The sequence below is a fragment of the Thalassophryne amazonica genome, chromosome 11, assembly GCF_902500255.1.
Source record: "Thalassophryne amazonica chromosome 11, fThaAma1.1, whole genome shotgun sequence".
In the NCBI taxonomy this organism is placed as follows: domain Eukaryota; kingdom Metazoa; phylum Chordata; class Actinopteri; order Batrachoidiformes; family Batrachoididae; genus Thalassophryne; species Thalassophryne amazonica.
Genome location: NC_047113.1, coordinates 50620614 through 50633978, shown reverse-complemented (window position 1 = coordinate 50633978; position 13365 = coordinate 50620614). Strand labels below are relative to the sequence as shown.

Sequence of the window (13365 nt, the reverse complement as noted above, 5' to 3'; positions counted from 1 at the left end):
CCCACTGAAAATAACAGAGAGATAGCCTGTGATTCCCGCATCTTCACATAAAACAAACGCAATAACGACGTCTATAAACCCAGAGAATATATTCACGAGAGTTTTAGGCACAATATAAAAATAGTTTTATGTTGCGATGTTAATGCTGTTGTCCGTGTGCCACGGTTAAAGTGCAGCCCGATCAGAGTGTCTCAATACAGTTCTCAATGTTACTGAGATCTCGCAGCGCGGCAACCTCTCCGAGATTTTGCGGGATTTGAAACCTGAAAAGGGTGGATGCACCAAAATCGTTGAAATTAACAAGTATGTGAAACAACCATGATGTGATGTATATCTGCCTGAAAAACCGTATATGATATTCCATGTGTCTAATAACCCACAGCATCTACATTACCAAAATTATTTACTTATCCTTGCTTTCGTTATCCTTGTTCTGTTATATATTTGGTTTAACATCATACTAACTTTCCTGTAAAAAGTACAGTCCGCCTCCCATCTAGTATGTATTATGTCAATGGTCTATCATGGGGCACCGGGTCCCAATTGCTAAAAAAGCTAGGGGTAGTGTTCAGGTTGTAGTCTTGCCCAACACCATATATGCACAGCTGTTTACGTTCTGTCCCTGTCATTGCTTTTCCAGATATTGTGAAGCAACGCCAACATGAATCCAAAGAATAATACAGCTAATGTGCGCAGATATCGACAGAAGATCAAGGCAACTGCCCCAGAGACATATGAGGAGAGAAAAAGAAAAGACGGAGAAAGAAAGAAGCCAGAGCCAAAAAAAAAAGGAAAATTCTCAGGAAGGACCCAGACTTATTACAGGAAAGTAGAGCCAAGAAGGCCGAAGAGATGAGAAAATAAATCATGAATAATTCCTTATATGCTGATTGCCTTCCTTACTAAGAACTATGGTCACATGTATCTCTGACAATACAAACAAAAGAACATTACAATCACAACCTAAAAACTGATAATATAATCACTACAAGAGAGCTATTACAATAGCATGTAGTGTCCGTACATAGCCAATTTAAGAATTTAACGTTTAGTTCAATGCGCTGTAATTTTGCAATGAAGACAGTTACTTCAAAAATATTTACCATACCATAGATTGTTTTAGAAGTATTTTCATATTCATCTGAGGAACTTCATTTTTCACCTCTTGTGCATCACAGTTAGTCAACTTGATTGTGATTCAGCCGACAGCAAACATTCCAACAGACTTAAAACACATATTGTTTGATAAAATTAAATATGGGAAAGTGTGCTTGAGAGTTTTTTTTTTTCAACTCAGCCACATGGGGTGTGCAGCCAGTACATTCTGAGTGCCGGTCCCAAGCCCGGATAAATGAGGAGGGTTGCGTCAGGAAGGGCATCCAGCGTAAAACAAGCCAACCCAACTATGCAGACTCAGAATTGAATTCCCATACCGGATCGGTCGCGGCCCGGGTTAACAACGTCCACCACCAGTGCTATTGCCCAACAGGGTGCCGGTGGAAATTGGGCTACTGCTGGGCGAAGACGACGAAGAAGAGGAGAAAAACGTTACCACGAACAGCGGGAGAAGAAGAAAACTACAAGGGTGGAAATGAGAGTGGGGACTTTGAATGTTGGTAGTATGACTGGTAAAGGGAGAGAGATGGCTGATATGATGGAGAGGAGAAAGGTAGACATATTGTGTGTGCAAGAGACCAAGTGGAAGGGAAGTAAGAGCAGGAGCATCGGCGGTGGGTACAAGTTGTTGTACCATGGTGAGGGCAGGAAGAGAAATGGTGTTGGGGTAATTTTAAAGGAAGAGTATGTTAAAAGTGTGTTGGAGGTTAAGTGAGTGTCTGACAGGGTGATGAGTGTGAAGTTGGAAATTGAAGGGGTGATGATGAATATCATCAGTGCATATGCCCCACAGGTAGGTTGTGAGATGAAGGAGAAAGAAGATTTCTGGAGTGTGTTAGATGAGGTGGTGGAGAGTGTGCCCAAGCATGAAAGAGTGGTGAAAGGAGCAGACTTCAATGGGCATGTTGGTGAAGGGAACAGAGGTGATGAGGAAGTAATGGGTAGATATGGTATCAAGGATAGGAATGGGGAAGGACAGATGGTAGTTGATTTTGCAAAAAGGATGGAAATGGCTGTGGTGAATACCTACTTTAAGAAAAGGGAGGAGCACAGGGTAACATATAAGAGTGGAGGAAGGTGCACACAGGTGGACTACATTCTTTATAGGAGATGCAAGCTAAAAGAAATCACAGACTGTAGGGTGGTAGCAGGAGAGAGTGTCACTAGACAGCATAGGATGATTGTTTGTAGGATGACTTTAGAGGTAAAGAAGAAGAAGAGAGTGAGAGCTCAACAAAGAATCAGATGGTGGAAGCTGAAGGAGGAAGACTGTTGTGTGAAATTTAGTGAGCAGGTGAGAGAAGCACTAGTTGGAGGGGAAGCAATTTGGACAACTGGAAAAGTACTGCAGATGTGGTGAGGGAGACAGCTAGGGCAGTACTGGGTATGACATCTGGACAGTGGAAGGAAGACAAGGAGACTTCGTGGTGGAATGAAGAGGTCCAGGAAAGCATAAGGAGAAAGAGGTTGGCGAAAAAGTTTTGGGATAGTCGGAGAGATGAAGAAAGTAGACAGGAGTACAAGGAGATGCGGCGTAAGGCGAGAAGAGAAGTGGCAAAAGCAAAGGAAAAGGCATATTGCAAGCTGTACAAGAAGTTGAATAGTAAGGAAGGAGAAAAGGACTTGTACCAATTGGCCAGACAAAGGGACAGAGCTGGAAAGGATGTGCCGCAGGTTAGCGTAGTAAAAGATGCACATGGTAATGTGCTGACAAGTGAGGAGTGTGTGCTGAGAAGGTGGAGGGAATATTTTGAAGAGTTGATAAATAAAGAAAATGAGTGAGCGAAAAGGCTGGATGATGTGGTGAGAGTAAATCAGGAAGTAAAAGAGATTAGCAAGGAAGAAGTGAGGGCTGCTATGAAGAGGATGAAGAGTGGAAAGGCAGTTGGTCCAGATGACATTCCAATGGAGGCATGGAAATGTCTAGGAGAGATGGCAGTAGAGTTTCTAACCAGATTGTTTAATAAAATCTTGGAAAGTGAGAGGATGCCTGAGGAGTGTAGACGAAGTGTGCTGGTTCCTATTTTCAAGAACAAGGGTGATGTGCAAAGCTGCAGTAACTACAGAGGCATAAAGCTGATCAGCCACAGCATGAAGTTATGGGAAAGAGCAGTAGAAGCTAGGCTTAGAAAACAGGTGAAGATCTGTGAGCAGCAATATGGTTTCATGCTGAGAAAGAGCACTACAGATGCAATGTTTGCTCTGAGAATACTGTTGGAAAGTACAAAGAAGGACAGAATGAGTTACATTGTGTTTTTGTGGACTTAGAAAAAGCTTATGATAGGGTGCCAAGAGAAGAGTTGTGGCATTGTATGAGGAAGTCTTGAGTGGCAGAGAAGTATGTTAGGGTAGTGCAGGACATGTACAAGAATAATGTGACAGCGGTGAGATGCGCAGTCGGAATGACAGACTCATTCAAGGTGGAGGTGGGATTACACCAAGGATAAGCTCTGAGTCCTTTCTTGTTTGCAGTGGTGATGGACAGGTTGACAGATGAGATCAGACAGGAGTCCCCATGGACTATGATGTTTGCAGATGACATTGTGATCTGTAGTGAGAGTAGAGAGCAAGTTGAGTCTAGTCTGGAGAAGTGGAGATATGCTTTGGAGAGAAGGGGATATGAAAGTCAGTAGAAGCAAGACTGAGTACATGTGTGTGAATGAGAGGGAGCCCAGTGGAATAGTGCAGTTACAAGGAGTAGAAGTGGTGAAAGTAGATGAGTTTAAATATTTGGGGTCAACTGTTCAAAGTAATGGAGAGTGTGGTAGAGAGGTGAAGAAGAGAGTGCAGGCAGGATGGAGTGGGTGGAGAAAGGTGGCAGGAGTGATTTGTGACCGAAGAATATCAGCAAGAGTGAAGGGGAAAGTTTACAAAACAGCAGTGAGACCAGCTATGTTGTATGGTTTAGAGACAGTGGCACTAACAAAAAGACAGGAGGCAGAGCTGGAGGTGGCAGAGCTGAAGATGTTGAGATTCTCTTTGGGAGTGACAAGATTAGGAATGAACATATCAGAGGGACAGCTCAGGTGGGACGGTTTGGAGACAAAGTCAGAGGCGAGATTGAGATGGTTTGGACATGTGCAGAGGAGGGACCCAGGGTATATAGGGAGAAGGATGCTGAGGATGGAGCCACCAGGCAGGAGTAGAAGAGGGAGACCAAAGAGGAGGTTCATGGATGTGCTGAGAGAGGACATGCAGGTGGTTGGTGTGACAGAGGAAGATACAGAGGACAGGGTGAGATGGAACGATTGATCTGCTGTGGCGACCCCTAACGGGAACAGCCAAAAGACAAAGAAGAAGTGCTTGAGAGTTTTTAGTAAACATTGAAGGAAATATACTTCTGTTTATTATATTTGAACATGTATCTGTGTAAAGCTATGTAATAAAATCCAATACTACTGCAATAACAGAGGTTTATCACATTCTAGCTGTTTTTCCAAGGACACACTCACAAAAAAAAAAAAAAAAAAATCCAAATTCTGTGTTACCTATAGCATGCCATTCTAAGATCAGAAAGGATACTCACCTTTCTTTGAATCCCCACATGAAATAGAGATTTGTCAGAATGATAAAAAATATGAAACCCTGCAAGTGTCCATCAACTATAATTTTGAAATAGTTCTTTAATCTTGAATTTAATGGAGAATTTTTGTTGACAATTCAAACAATCATGCAGAAGTATGCAAATGATTTCAGAAAAAGTACAAAAATACACTAGACTACTGTTAATTCTTTACCTATACTTACAGAAGACAGTTTTGCACTAAATACAGTGCAATACACTTTTTCCAACCAGAAAATGTGTGTCCAACACAACAAGCATGATGAGGGAACATGTTAAACAATCAAATGCTTTGCAATCATGTGACAGTCTAATCTTAGCAGGAAAATACGTATCTCTGGCTTTAAAGTGTCCTACGGTCCCACAGAGGCTTACCAGCAGCTGCGTGACTTCAGAGTTGAGCCAAATCACTTGCGTTGATAGGACATATGACTGAGTCACAAGTACAGCCACACCCCGAGTGAACACAACTGAGATTACACTAGACAAAAAAAAAAAAAAGTTCACTGAAGCACCAGACATGAGGTGTATCATGTCTTGAGCTTCAGAGAATGTCCGGCATTACCAACAGCAGAAATGACATAAATATTTGACTTACTGTAATGTTTAATTCGATAACACCAGGGGCAATCCATGTTAAGGGAGTGTAATTTCAGGAAGTTCTGAAAAATTCTAGCTAAATCTGCAAAAAAAAGAAAAAGAAAAAAAGCTTCCACAATTTTGGAAGCCAAACTAAAAATGTATCCAATATATGCCCACTTGAAACCTAGACCATGCCAACCTTTCGAGAGTTGCTTTTAGTTTGTCATTTCTATTTGCTGAGAAAAATATAATGCTGTATATTGGCAGTCTGACATACAATTTGAAACAGATTACATGTGTGCACACTAAATCAGTGCTGTGGCTAGGGTTTGCCATCCTGTTACAATCACTAAATTCTGCACAAGAATTAAGGCCTGTGTAGTGTCAGTATTTTAACAGGTTCCTGAACAGAAACATCAGGATTGGAAATATTGCAATTTTGACTATGTAGAGGTTATTTCCAAGATTTCACTTTAAATAGGCTTTGAAGGATTACGAAAAAAAACAAAAAACAAACCCTTTGTCTTGTTGGGGGTTCTCCCGCCTCCCGGTCATTTAATGTCAGATGACTCAAAGACTGACAGGAAACAGACTTCAATTTTAGATTTCATATTAAACAATGCCTTCACTGAACAGAGAATTGCTGTGACAGCTTGCAAGCTGCCCTCACACAGCGCTCTCCTGCCTCTTTCTGCCTGCCCTCAGCTCCGCACTCAGGTGTGCAGGCCGTTGCCCTGAGTGGATCAGTAAAGTTATGTGATTGGTTGAAAAAAAAAATGTTGCATTTGACATTTATAGGTGGTGACTGCTCTCATTGTATGTCTGAACCAGAATGTGTAAAAGTAAAACTGCACCACAGATAGATATTAGGGCACGGAAGACTCCACTGAATTTTGAAGGTAAGCCAGATCCAGATTGGCGGACATGAGAAATCTCGGATTGCTCGTTATTATTATTATTACTTCTATTTTGTCAGTTGATTTTTAAATGGACCACAATGAAAATAAGTGTTTTCACTTTCTTGTGTCATCCATGTATTTCTAATGTATTTACAAATATATTATGTACTTACTAAATAAAATCATGTACACATGCACTCAAACTTTTCATATAAAGATGATTTACTGCCCCCTGTTGGAATGGCGTATGAGTCCAGAATGTAGTTAGCTAATATAGGTAGTTTGTCCAAAAATATTAGTCCTATCAGCATTCCGTTTTGGTGCCATTAAGCATACCAAATGGCAAATGTCACCTCTTCCCAGTTTGTCTGAGTTTGAAGTTTTACACACAGGCATGCTAATGGACTTTTCTGCATTCTTCCACAAGCAGGTGCTTTTAATTTTACACATGCACAAACAGAGACGTGTCAGAAGACATCAAACACAGTGCAGTTCTCACTCATGGTAACAGCAGCATGACACTTACCTAAACTGATTAAACCAATTGAATTACAAAAACACAATGAATCAATAACACTAACAACACTGTTAAACTATCATAAACCACAATAATAACATTTAAAACCACAAACTCCAATGGTGCACTGCAGCACAATGTCTATTGTTCACTGTTAGCTAATATCGCTAATTTCTCCAGAAATATTCGTCCTATCAACTTTCTGTTTTCACAGTGTTCATTCTTGACCCAAATTACATACAGTTGTGCTCAAATGTTTGAGATTTTGGCAGATTTTTTAAAATTTTTTGGCCATTTTTCAGAGAATATGAATGCGCACACAAAATATTTTTTTCCACTCATGGATAGTGGTTGGGTGAAGCCATTTATTGTCAAACAACTGTGTTTACTCTTTTTAAAATCATAATGACAACAGAAACTACCCAAATGACCCTGATCAAAAGCCTTTTGTGGTAGTTGTGGATGAGGCTCTCGGATGGCGAAGCTGCCACTGAATGTGTCTTGGAGTTTATTTACATCAGTTACGAAGAAATACAAACAGCGTGGCACTCTATGGTAAATCTGCATGGAGTAGACCAGTGGTGTCTAAAGTATTGCAGAACTCATCCCATCTGCTCAAAGTGATGTTAATCAGTGAAATCACCTGCTGGAGTCAGAGGCTGCAATGAAAATCTGCACCCTCTTGGCTCTTCCTGGAATACTTTAGACATCACTGGAGTAGACAGTTCTCACAAACTGAGTGACTGTGCAAGAAGGAGAAGAGTGAGGAAAGCCACCAAGACAACCCAGAAGAAGTTATAGGCTTATGTGTCTATGATTGGAGAAATTGTGCACACTGCAAGTTTTGCATTTTGTATCACCCGTTATACAGCTTCATGATGAAGTGGTATAGAGGAGGATTTTCTTAAAAAGAGCTGAAAGTTTAGCTGCAACATGCCAGAAGGTACATCTGAGATGCAAGCCTAGATTTGATCTGTTTTGGTGAAAGAATATCCTTCTCCGCTCTACTCCAGTATGAAGCTAAGAGTGGTGATGCAAAATTTGCCTTGCACAATTTCTCCAATCACAGCCACATAAGCCTATAACTTCTTCTGGGTTGTCTGGGTTTCTTTCCTCGCTCTACTCCTTCTTGCACAGGTCATTCACAGCCCCCTTGGCTAATTCCCATTCTGAAGGTCCTCAGCGCTGAGGCACATGCATAATGGACTTCACACAAAGAAATGCACCACATGGCCTTATTACTGTAGCTCACATTCCTTCACAATGCAAGTCGTGTATCTCACTTGCATCTCTCTAAATAACAACTCAGTTCACACAGTCATTCCAAAGGTTTCCAAGAATTCTCTGAAGATAAGTATAGTACCTGGAGGCCCAGTTGCTACCTTAGATTTGTGTCCAAGTCTCAACCATACAATAAGTCTGAAAATTCCAGGAACCTGATGCCTTAGACCTTCATTCTCCAGTGCAAAGGTGTTAGCATCGACAAACACCTGTGCTCAGCAACCTCACATTTTCATAAACTCTTCACACATGTCTCTTAAGATCATAGGATGGGCTCCCAGGTACAACCCCAGTTCCAATGAAGTTGGGATGTTGTGTGAAATGTAAATAAAAATAAAAAAAAGAATACAATGATTTGCAAATCCTCTTCCACCTATATTCAATTAAATACACCACAAAGACAAGATATTTAATGTTCAAACTGATACTTTTTTATTTTTATGCAGATATTTGCTCATTTTGAAATGGATGCCTACAACACGTTTCAAAAAAGCTGGGACAGTGGCAACAAAAGACTGTTGATGAATGCTCAAAGAACACTTGTTTGGAACATTCCACAGGTGAACGTAAACCCAGACCACTCTGACTCCTCATTCAGCTTCAAATTCAACAGTTTCCAGACGAGGTGGAAAGAATGAACGTAGTACCAGTTTTATTCAGGAGCAAAGTCCTCCCAATTAGGACTTGCAACACTGATTGAAAGCAGATCCTCTACTGTGTCTACATGAAAAAATATTCTTACATGAGACTTGACTCTTTTCTGTGAGGAGAACCCCCTTTCACTTACAGAAGACACTGGGAGGATCAGTATTATCTGGATATGGCACTGGAAGTTCTTAAAAAAATATATCTCAACCACTCATGAAAGGAATGGACTCAGAATCCACGATTCTAACAGTTGTTGCCAATCAGGTTTGAATCCCTTCTTTTTCATAACTATAATTTGATACTTAAATTTGGGCATATTTTAGTTTGACCATAACACAATCAATGTTAAATATTATAATTTTGACTCCATGCTGCTTCAGTTTGCTGCTTATTATGCTGAAACACTGTGTGGTTGCTCTGCTGGGCGCACACCTGTCGCAGCACAGTTGATTTTTTGGACATGTTGGTTGTGAGGTCTGAAGGAGAAGGACTCAGTTTTACACACAGCTTATTTTTTCCCTACCTGCATTCATCAAAGATAAATATCAGGATTACAGCCAATCAGAGGCAGAGTTGGGGTGGGTGTTCACAGAATGTGGGGGGGAAGCAAAATACACACATTCGCACACAGAGACAGACCTGCAAAATACAGTGCAACCAAAGAAAATATTTTGTCATACAGATTTTTCAACGTGTGGCCATTTTGGTCGCACTCTTCATCAATAATTAATGTACAAAAAATGTTCAGAACAAATAGAGGACACACTGCTGAAGTGCAATACCATAAATACCACTGAAGTCAATGTGAGACATTATGAAGATATTCAAACTAAATTAGCCAGCAGCCACATTTGGCTCAAAATCTAATCAACTGTCCCATGATCTTAGAGCTACAGTGTAATCAAATTTCACTGTCTTTTTCAGATGTTATGCTTACATACTGACAAGCAAAATAACAATCAAATGTCAGATCACTAGGCCTGTCATGATAATTTGTTGTTGTTTTTTTGGGTGATATATTGTTCCAGAAATAATTCTGATAAACTATGTAATTTCAAGACAGTTTTAAGTAACTGATAACACCATTTCAAAGATTAATTTTCCTCTTTTACACCGTGATGTGCTGGGGGAGGTGAGGAGCACATCCAAGAAGGACACATCCAGGCCAGACAAAACTGCTCAGGCGGGCTGTCTCTGTGGTTGGCATGAAATTAATCTGAAGTCTGGTGACAGTGGCAGAGAAAAGAACACTGGACAAACTGCTGGACATGATGGACGATGCCAGTCATCCTCTACACACTGTCATCAGGAGCCTCTTCAGCCACAGACTGCTCCTTCCCAAGTGTAGGACCAACAGACTGAAAAACTCCTTTGTCCCTCAGGCCATCAGACTGTACAACTCCTCACTCAGGTGAGGAGGAGTAACAGGAAGACAGGATGGGAAGGAGAGGAACAGTAGCAGCCAGTAGTGAGCAGTATTTATATTTATATTTTCAAATTGTTTTTCACTTTCACTTATGATACTCTGTGGGCTTCTTACCCTGTGTGCTGCTGTACAATGCTGCTGGAACTTCAATTTCACTGAGGGAGTCTTCCCACAGGATTAACGAAGTTCTATTTAATCTAATGAACTTTTCCAATTAAGAATATAAAGAATACACCAAAAATATTAAAATATCCTAAATAAATCAAATAAAACACACACACACACACACACACACACACACACACACACACACACACACACACACACACACACACACACACACACACACACACAACACAGACTCTCAAGCTGTTAACAAAAACTACACAAACAAAAAAAATTTGAAACAGATCCATAATGTGCCCTTTTCTCTCGTTCTGTTAAAACCAAAACATTCCTACAGCACCAGAGCTTCCAAGTTAAGTTCGGTTGGACTTTTCTTTGAAACTTTCTGGTGGGTATTATGCAGTCATCAAGAAACAGACTTGCAAATCACCACTGAGAAACATTATCTTCACCTACTTCACTGTCACTCTTTGTATGTATATGTGTGTGTGTACGTGCACATGAATACCATACGTACTGCCCACCGTGAAACTCAGACAGAGATGAAAGTAACAGGCACAGCAGCTATATATATATATGTCCACTCTTAAGAAAAAAAAAGAAAAAGAAAAAAAAAACTCAGACGTTGCACCATGGTGATGAAAACCATGCTGTCTATTCTGGCATCATGTTCTCAACATTATTATGAAAACAAATACAAGCATAAACACTGTAAATGGGTAATACTGAGGACAGAAAAACTAAAGTCATGTCCATACACCATATGATTAGTCGCCATAATGACAGGCCTACCGATCACACGACCTCCTTGTTTTCTTTCTCATAAGTGTCCCAGATGTACTTTTTTTAGTGCAATGCACTCCACTGAGCGTCCCACTAGTGGATCATTACATTGTATGTGTTCTGAGCAGTATACAAACTATCACATTTTTTTAAACTCCTAAATCTGCCTGCATTTCGGTGCTGCACACTTCCAGTATTGACACAAGGATCGAAAAACAATGTCTCAGCTATGAAGCAACTGTTCAAATTATTTTACAAGGTTTAGGGTAAGAGTACAATGGGGTAACAGTAGTTTGGAAATCTGAACAATGCTTCCGCTTCGAGATTTTGCACACTTCTGGAAGCACTGCGCAGTAGCAGAATTCCAATATGGTTCAGGCCTATTCTGTAAATCCAGATGCCTTAGTATGTGAAGGTGAAAAGTTCTGAAACTGGACCTGGACCTCATGGACATCTGTGCAAGACCTCCACATGTGAGCAAAGCCACTATCTAGATGTGGGAATATTGTTCAAATTTGTAGAATCCATAAAATGTTTGGAAATTTGGACCATACATCCACTTCTGGACCACAGCTTTGCACATTTCAAGAAGTCTTGCATAGTAGCACAAGCCTGGTATGGTCCAGGTCCCAAATGTTAATAGATCACACTTGCAAAATGCACATAAAGATATGCATAAATATTTCTTACACAGGTGCCATTGAGACAGCCCCATACTCAAAACGAAAACTGCTATTATTACAGCACTCACTGTGATTTAAACAGCCCAGTCTCACTGTTTTTTTTTTTTTCCCCTGTTGGTGCTTTTCGTGACACAGTTTCTTTATTTTGCTATTTATAATCTTTCCCTTCTGCTAACTCTAACCATAACTGTAGCGCAAGTTTCTACCCTCCCCAAACATTAACCATGACGTCCCCAGATGCCCCCCCACCTTTCACCGCACATTTTTTTCCCCGTCACAAAATTAATTTCCGCCCCGTTACGAAAAACATCCCATTTTCGTACCCCCATCACGAACCCACAGATTAATGTACTTTTTGTAACCCAGTCCCACGAACTGCCATGAGACTGGGTTGAATTTAAACAACCCAATGTCACGGTTCATGCACAACCCTAATCTTAAATTTTGTGCTTGCAATTCATCAGTTGCCTCCTGTACATCTTTGACACCATGACGCCACACTTTATCTCGTGATAATTGTGGCGGTTTCTTATTAGATTCCATCCAATCACAGCGTTTGTTAACGGATGCCATATGTGAATATGGTTCCATACCAACAACCATCGTATTTCTTAATATTGTCGTAGATCAGCAGTAATCCCACTAACAGAGGAAACAAACAGGGATGAAATCATAATCCTGCTTGAAAGCAATAAATAACTTTCCTAAAGCGTCCCTTCTGAAGTGTACTTCACATTGAAAGATCAAATATACATAAACACCTTTTACCAAAGTCCTTAATGTAGTGAAATAACTACTTAAGCACAGTATTGAGTACTGGTTTAATAATACAGAGTACTGGTAATCACCTGCACCACCACACTGAGATCTCGTGTCGTGACCAGAACCATAAATAACTCACTGTCCCCTCTTGTCAGCCTATAAATTGTTGGTCTTAATCACTACGGCAAAGTGACATGTAACTGACAGAAGAGGTAATAAAAGGCTGTGACAATCACATATGATATGACTCCAGCTTCACATTAGAACTAAAAAAAAAAAAAAAAAAAACACTATCACGTAAACTGACTTTTATGTCTGCGACGAATAAGTCCAGTAATACACACAAATTGTACCCCCCTCCAGTTACTGAGAGTTTTGTTACATTCCTGCAAACTGTTTAGTTTGGTGTTTCCTTACATAATCGATCAGAATTTACCGAGATAAAAACTCGTCTTACCTGTGTCAAGGTTGCTTTGCGGAAGTAGCGAACCTCCTGCTAGCTAAAACAAAGACATCATTCTAAAACTCGGTGAATGCTTTTTTTTTTTTTTTTTTAATAATGCTTAAAAGCTGCTCAGTTTATATCGACGGAGAAGGATTTTCTTAACTTCCCGCTTTCGATAGTTTTTTTTTTGTTGTTTTTTTTTAATCCCAGTGTGCCGTTTCAGGTGTAGTCGAGCTACAGGCGAAGAAGGCTGGGCTTCGTTCCCAGTTTCGAGCAAACACTTTTGTTAGCTGCAAGATGTTCAGCACAGGCAGAACTTCACCCAGGTTATACCAGGTAATCAACGTTAAAAAGTAGTCGCTGCTTGCCAGACCGCAATGAGAAGCTCATTTCTGCTGTTTGACGCAGAATGTTTGTTAATTAATTAATTTATTTATTTATCTATTTATTTAAACAGTAGCGTCATTATACGGCCTCTTTGTCTTTTTTCCTCTTACAGCGTAAAAACTGAATTACAAAATACTATGAACTGAGA

At 40.3% G+C, this 13365-nt stretch overlaps 1 protein-coding gene across 1 annotated transcript in view; it reads right to left on the bottom strand.

Annotated features, from left to right (window-relative positions):
* The window catches only part of lnx2b (ligand of numb-protein X 2b), a 54313-nt gene extending 41199 nt beyond the window's left edge, over positions 1-13114 (bottom strand). Inside the window, exon 1 of the mRNA XM_034181614.1 lies at positions 12843-13114. The gene's annotated coding sequence lies outside the window, so the exon portion shown is untranslated. The remainder of the gene's footprint in view (positions 1-12842) is intronic.
* Positions 13115-13365: the final 251 nt, after the last annotated feature.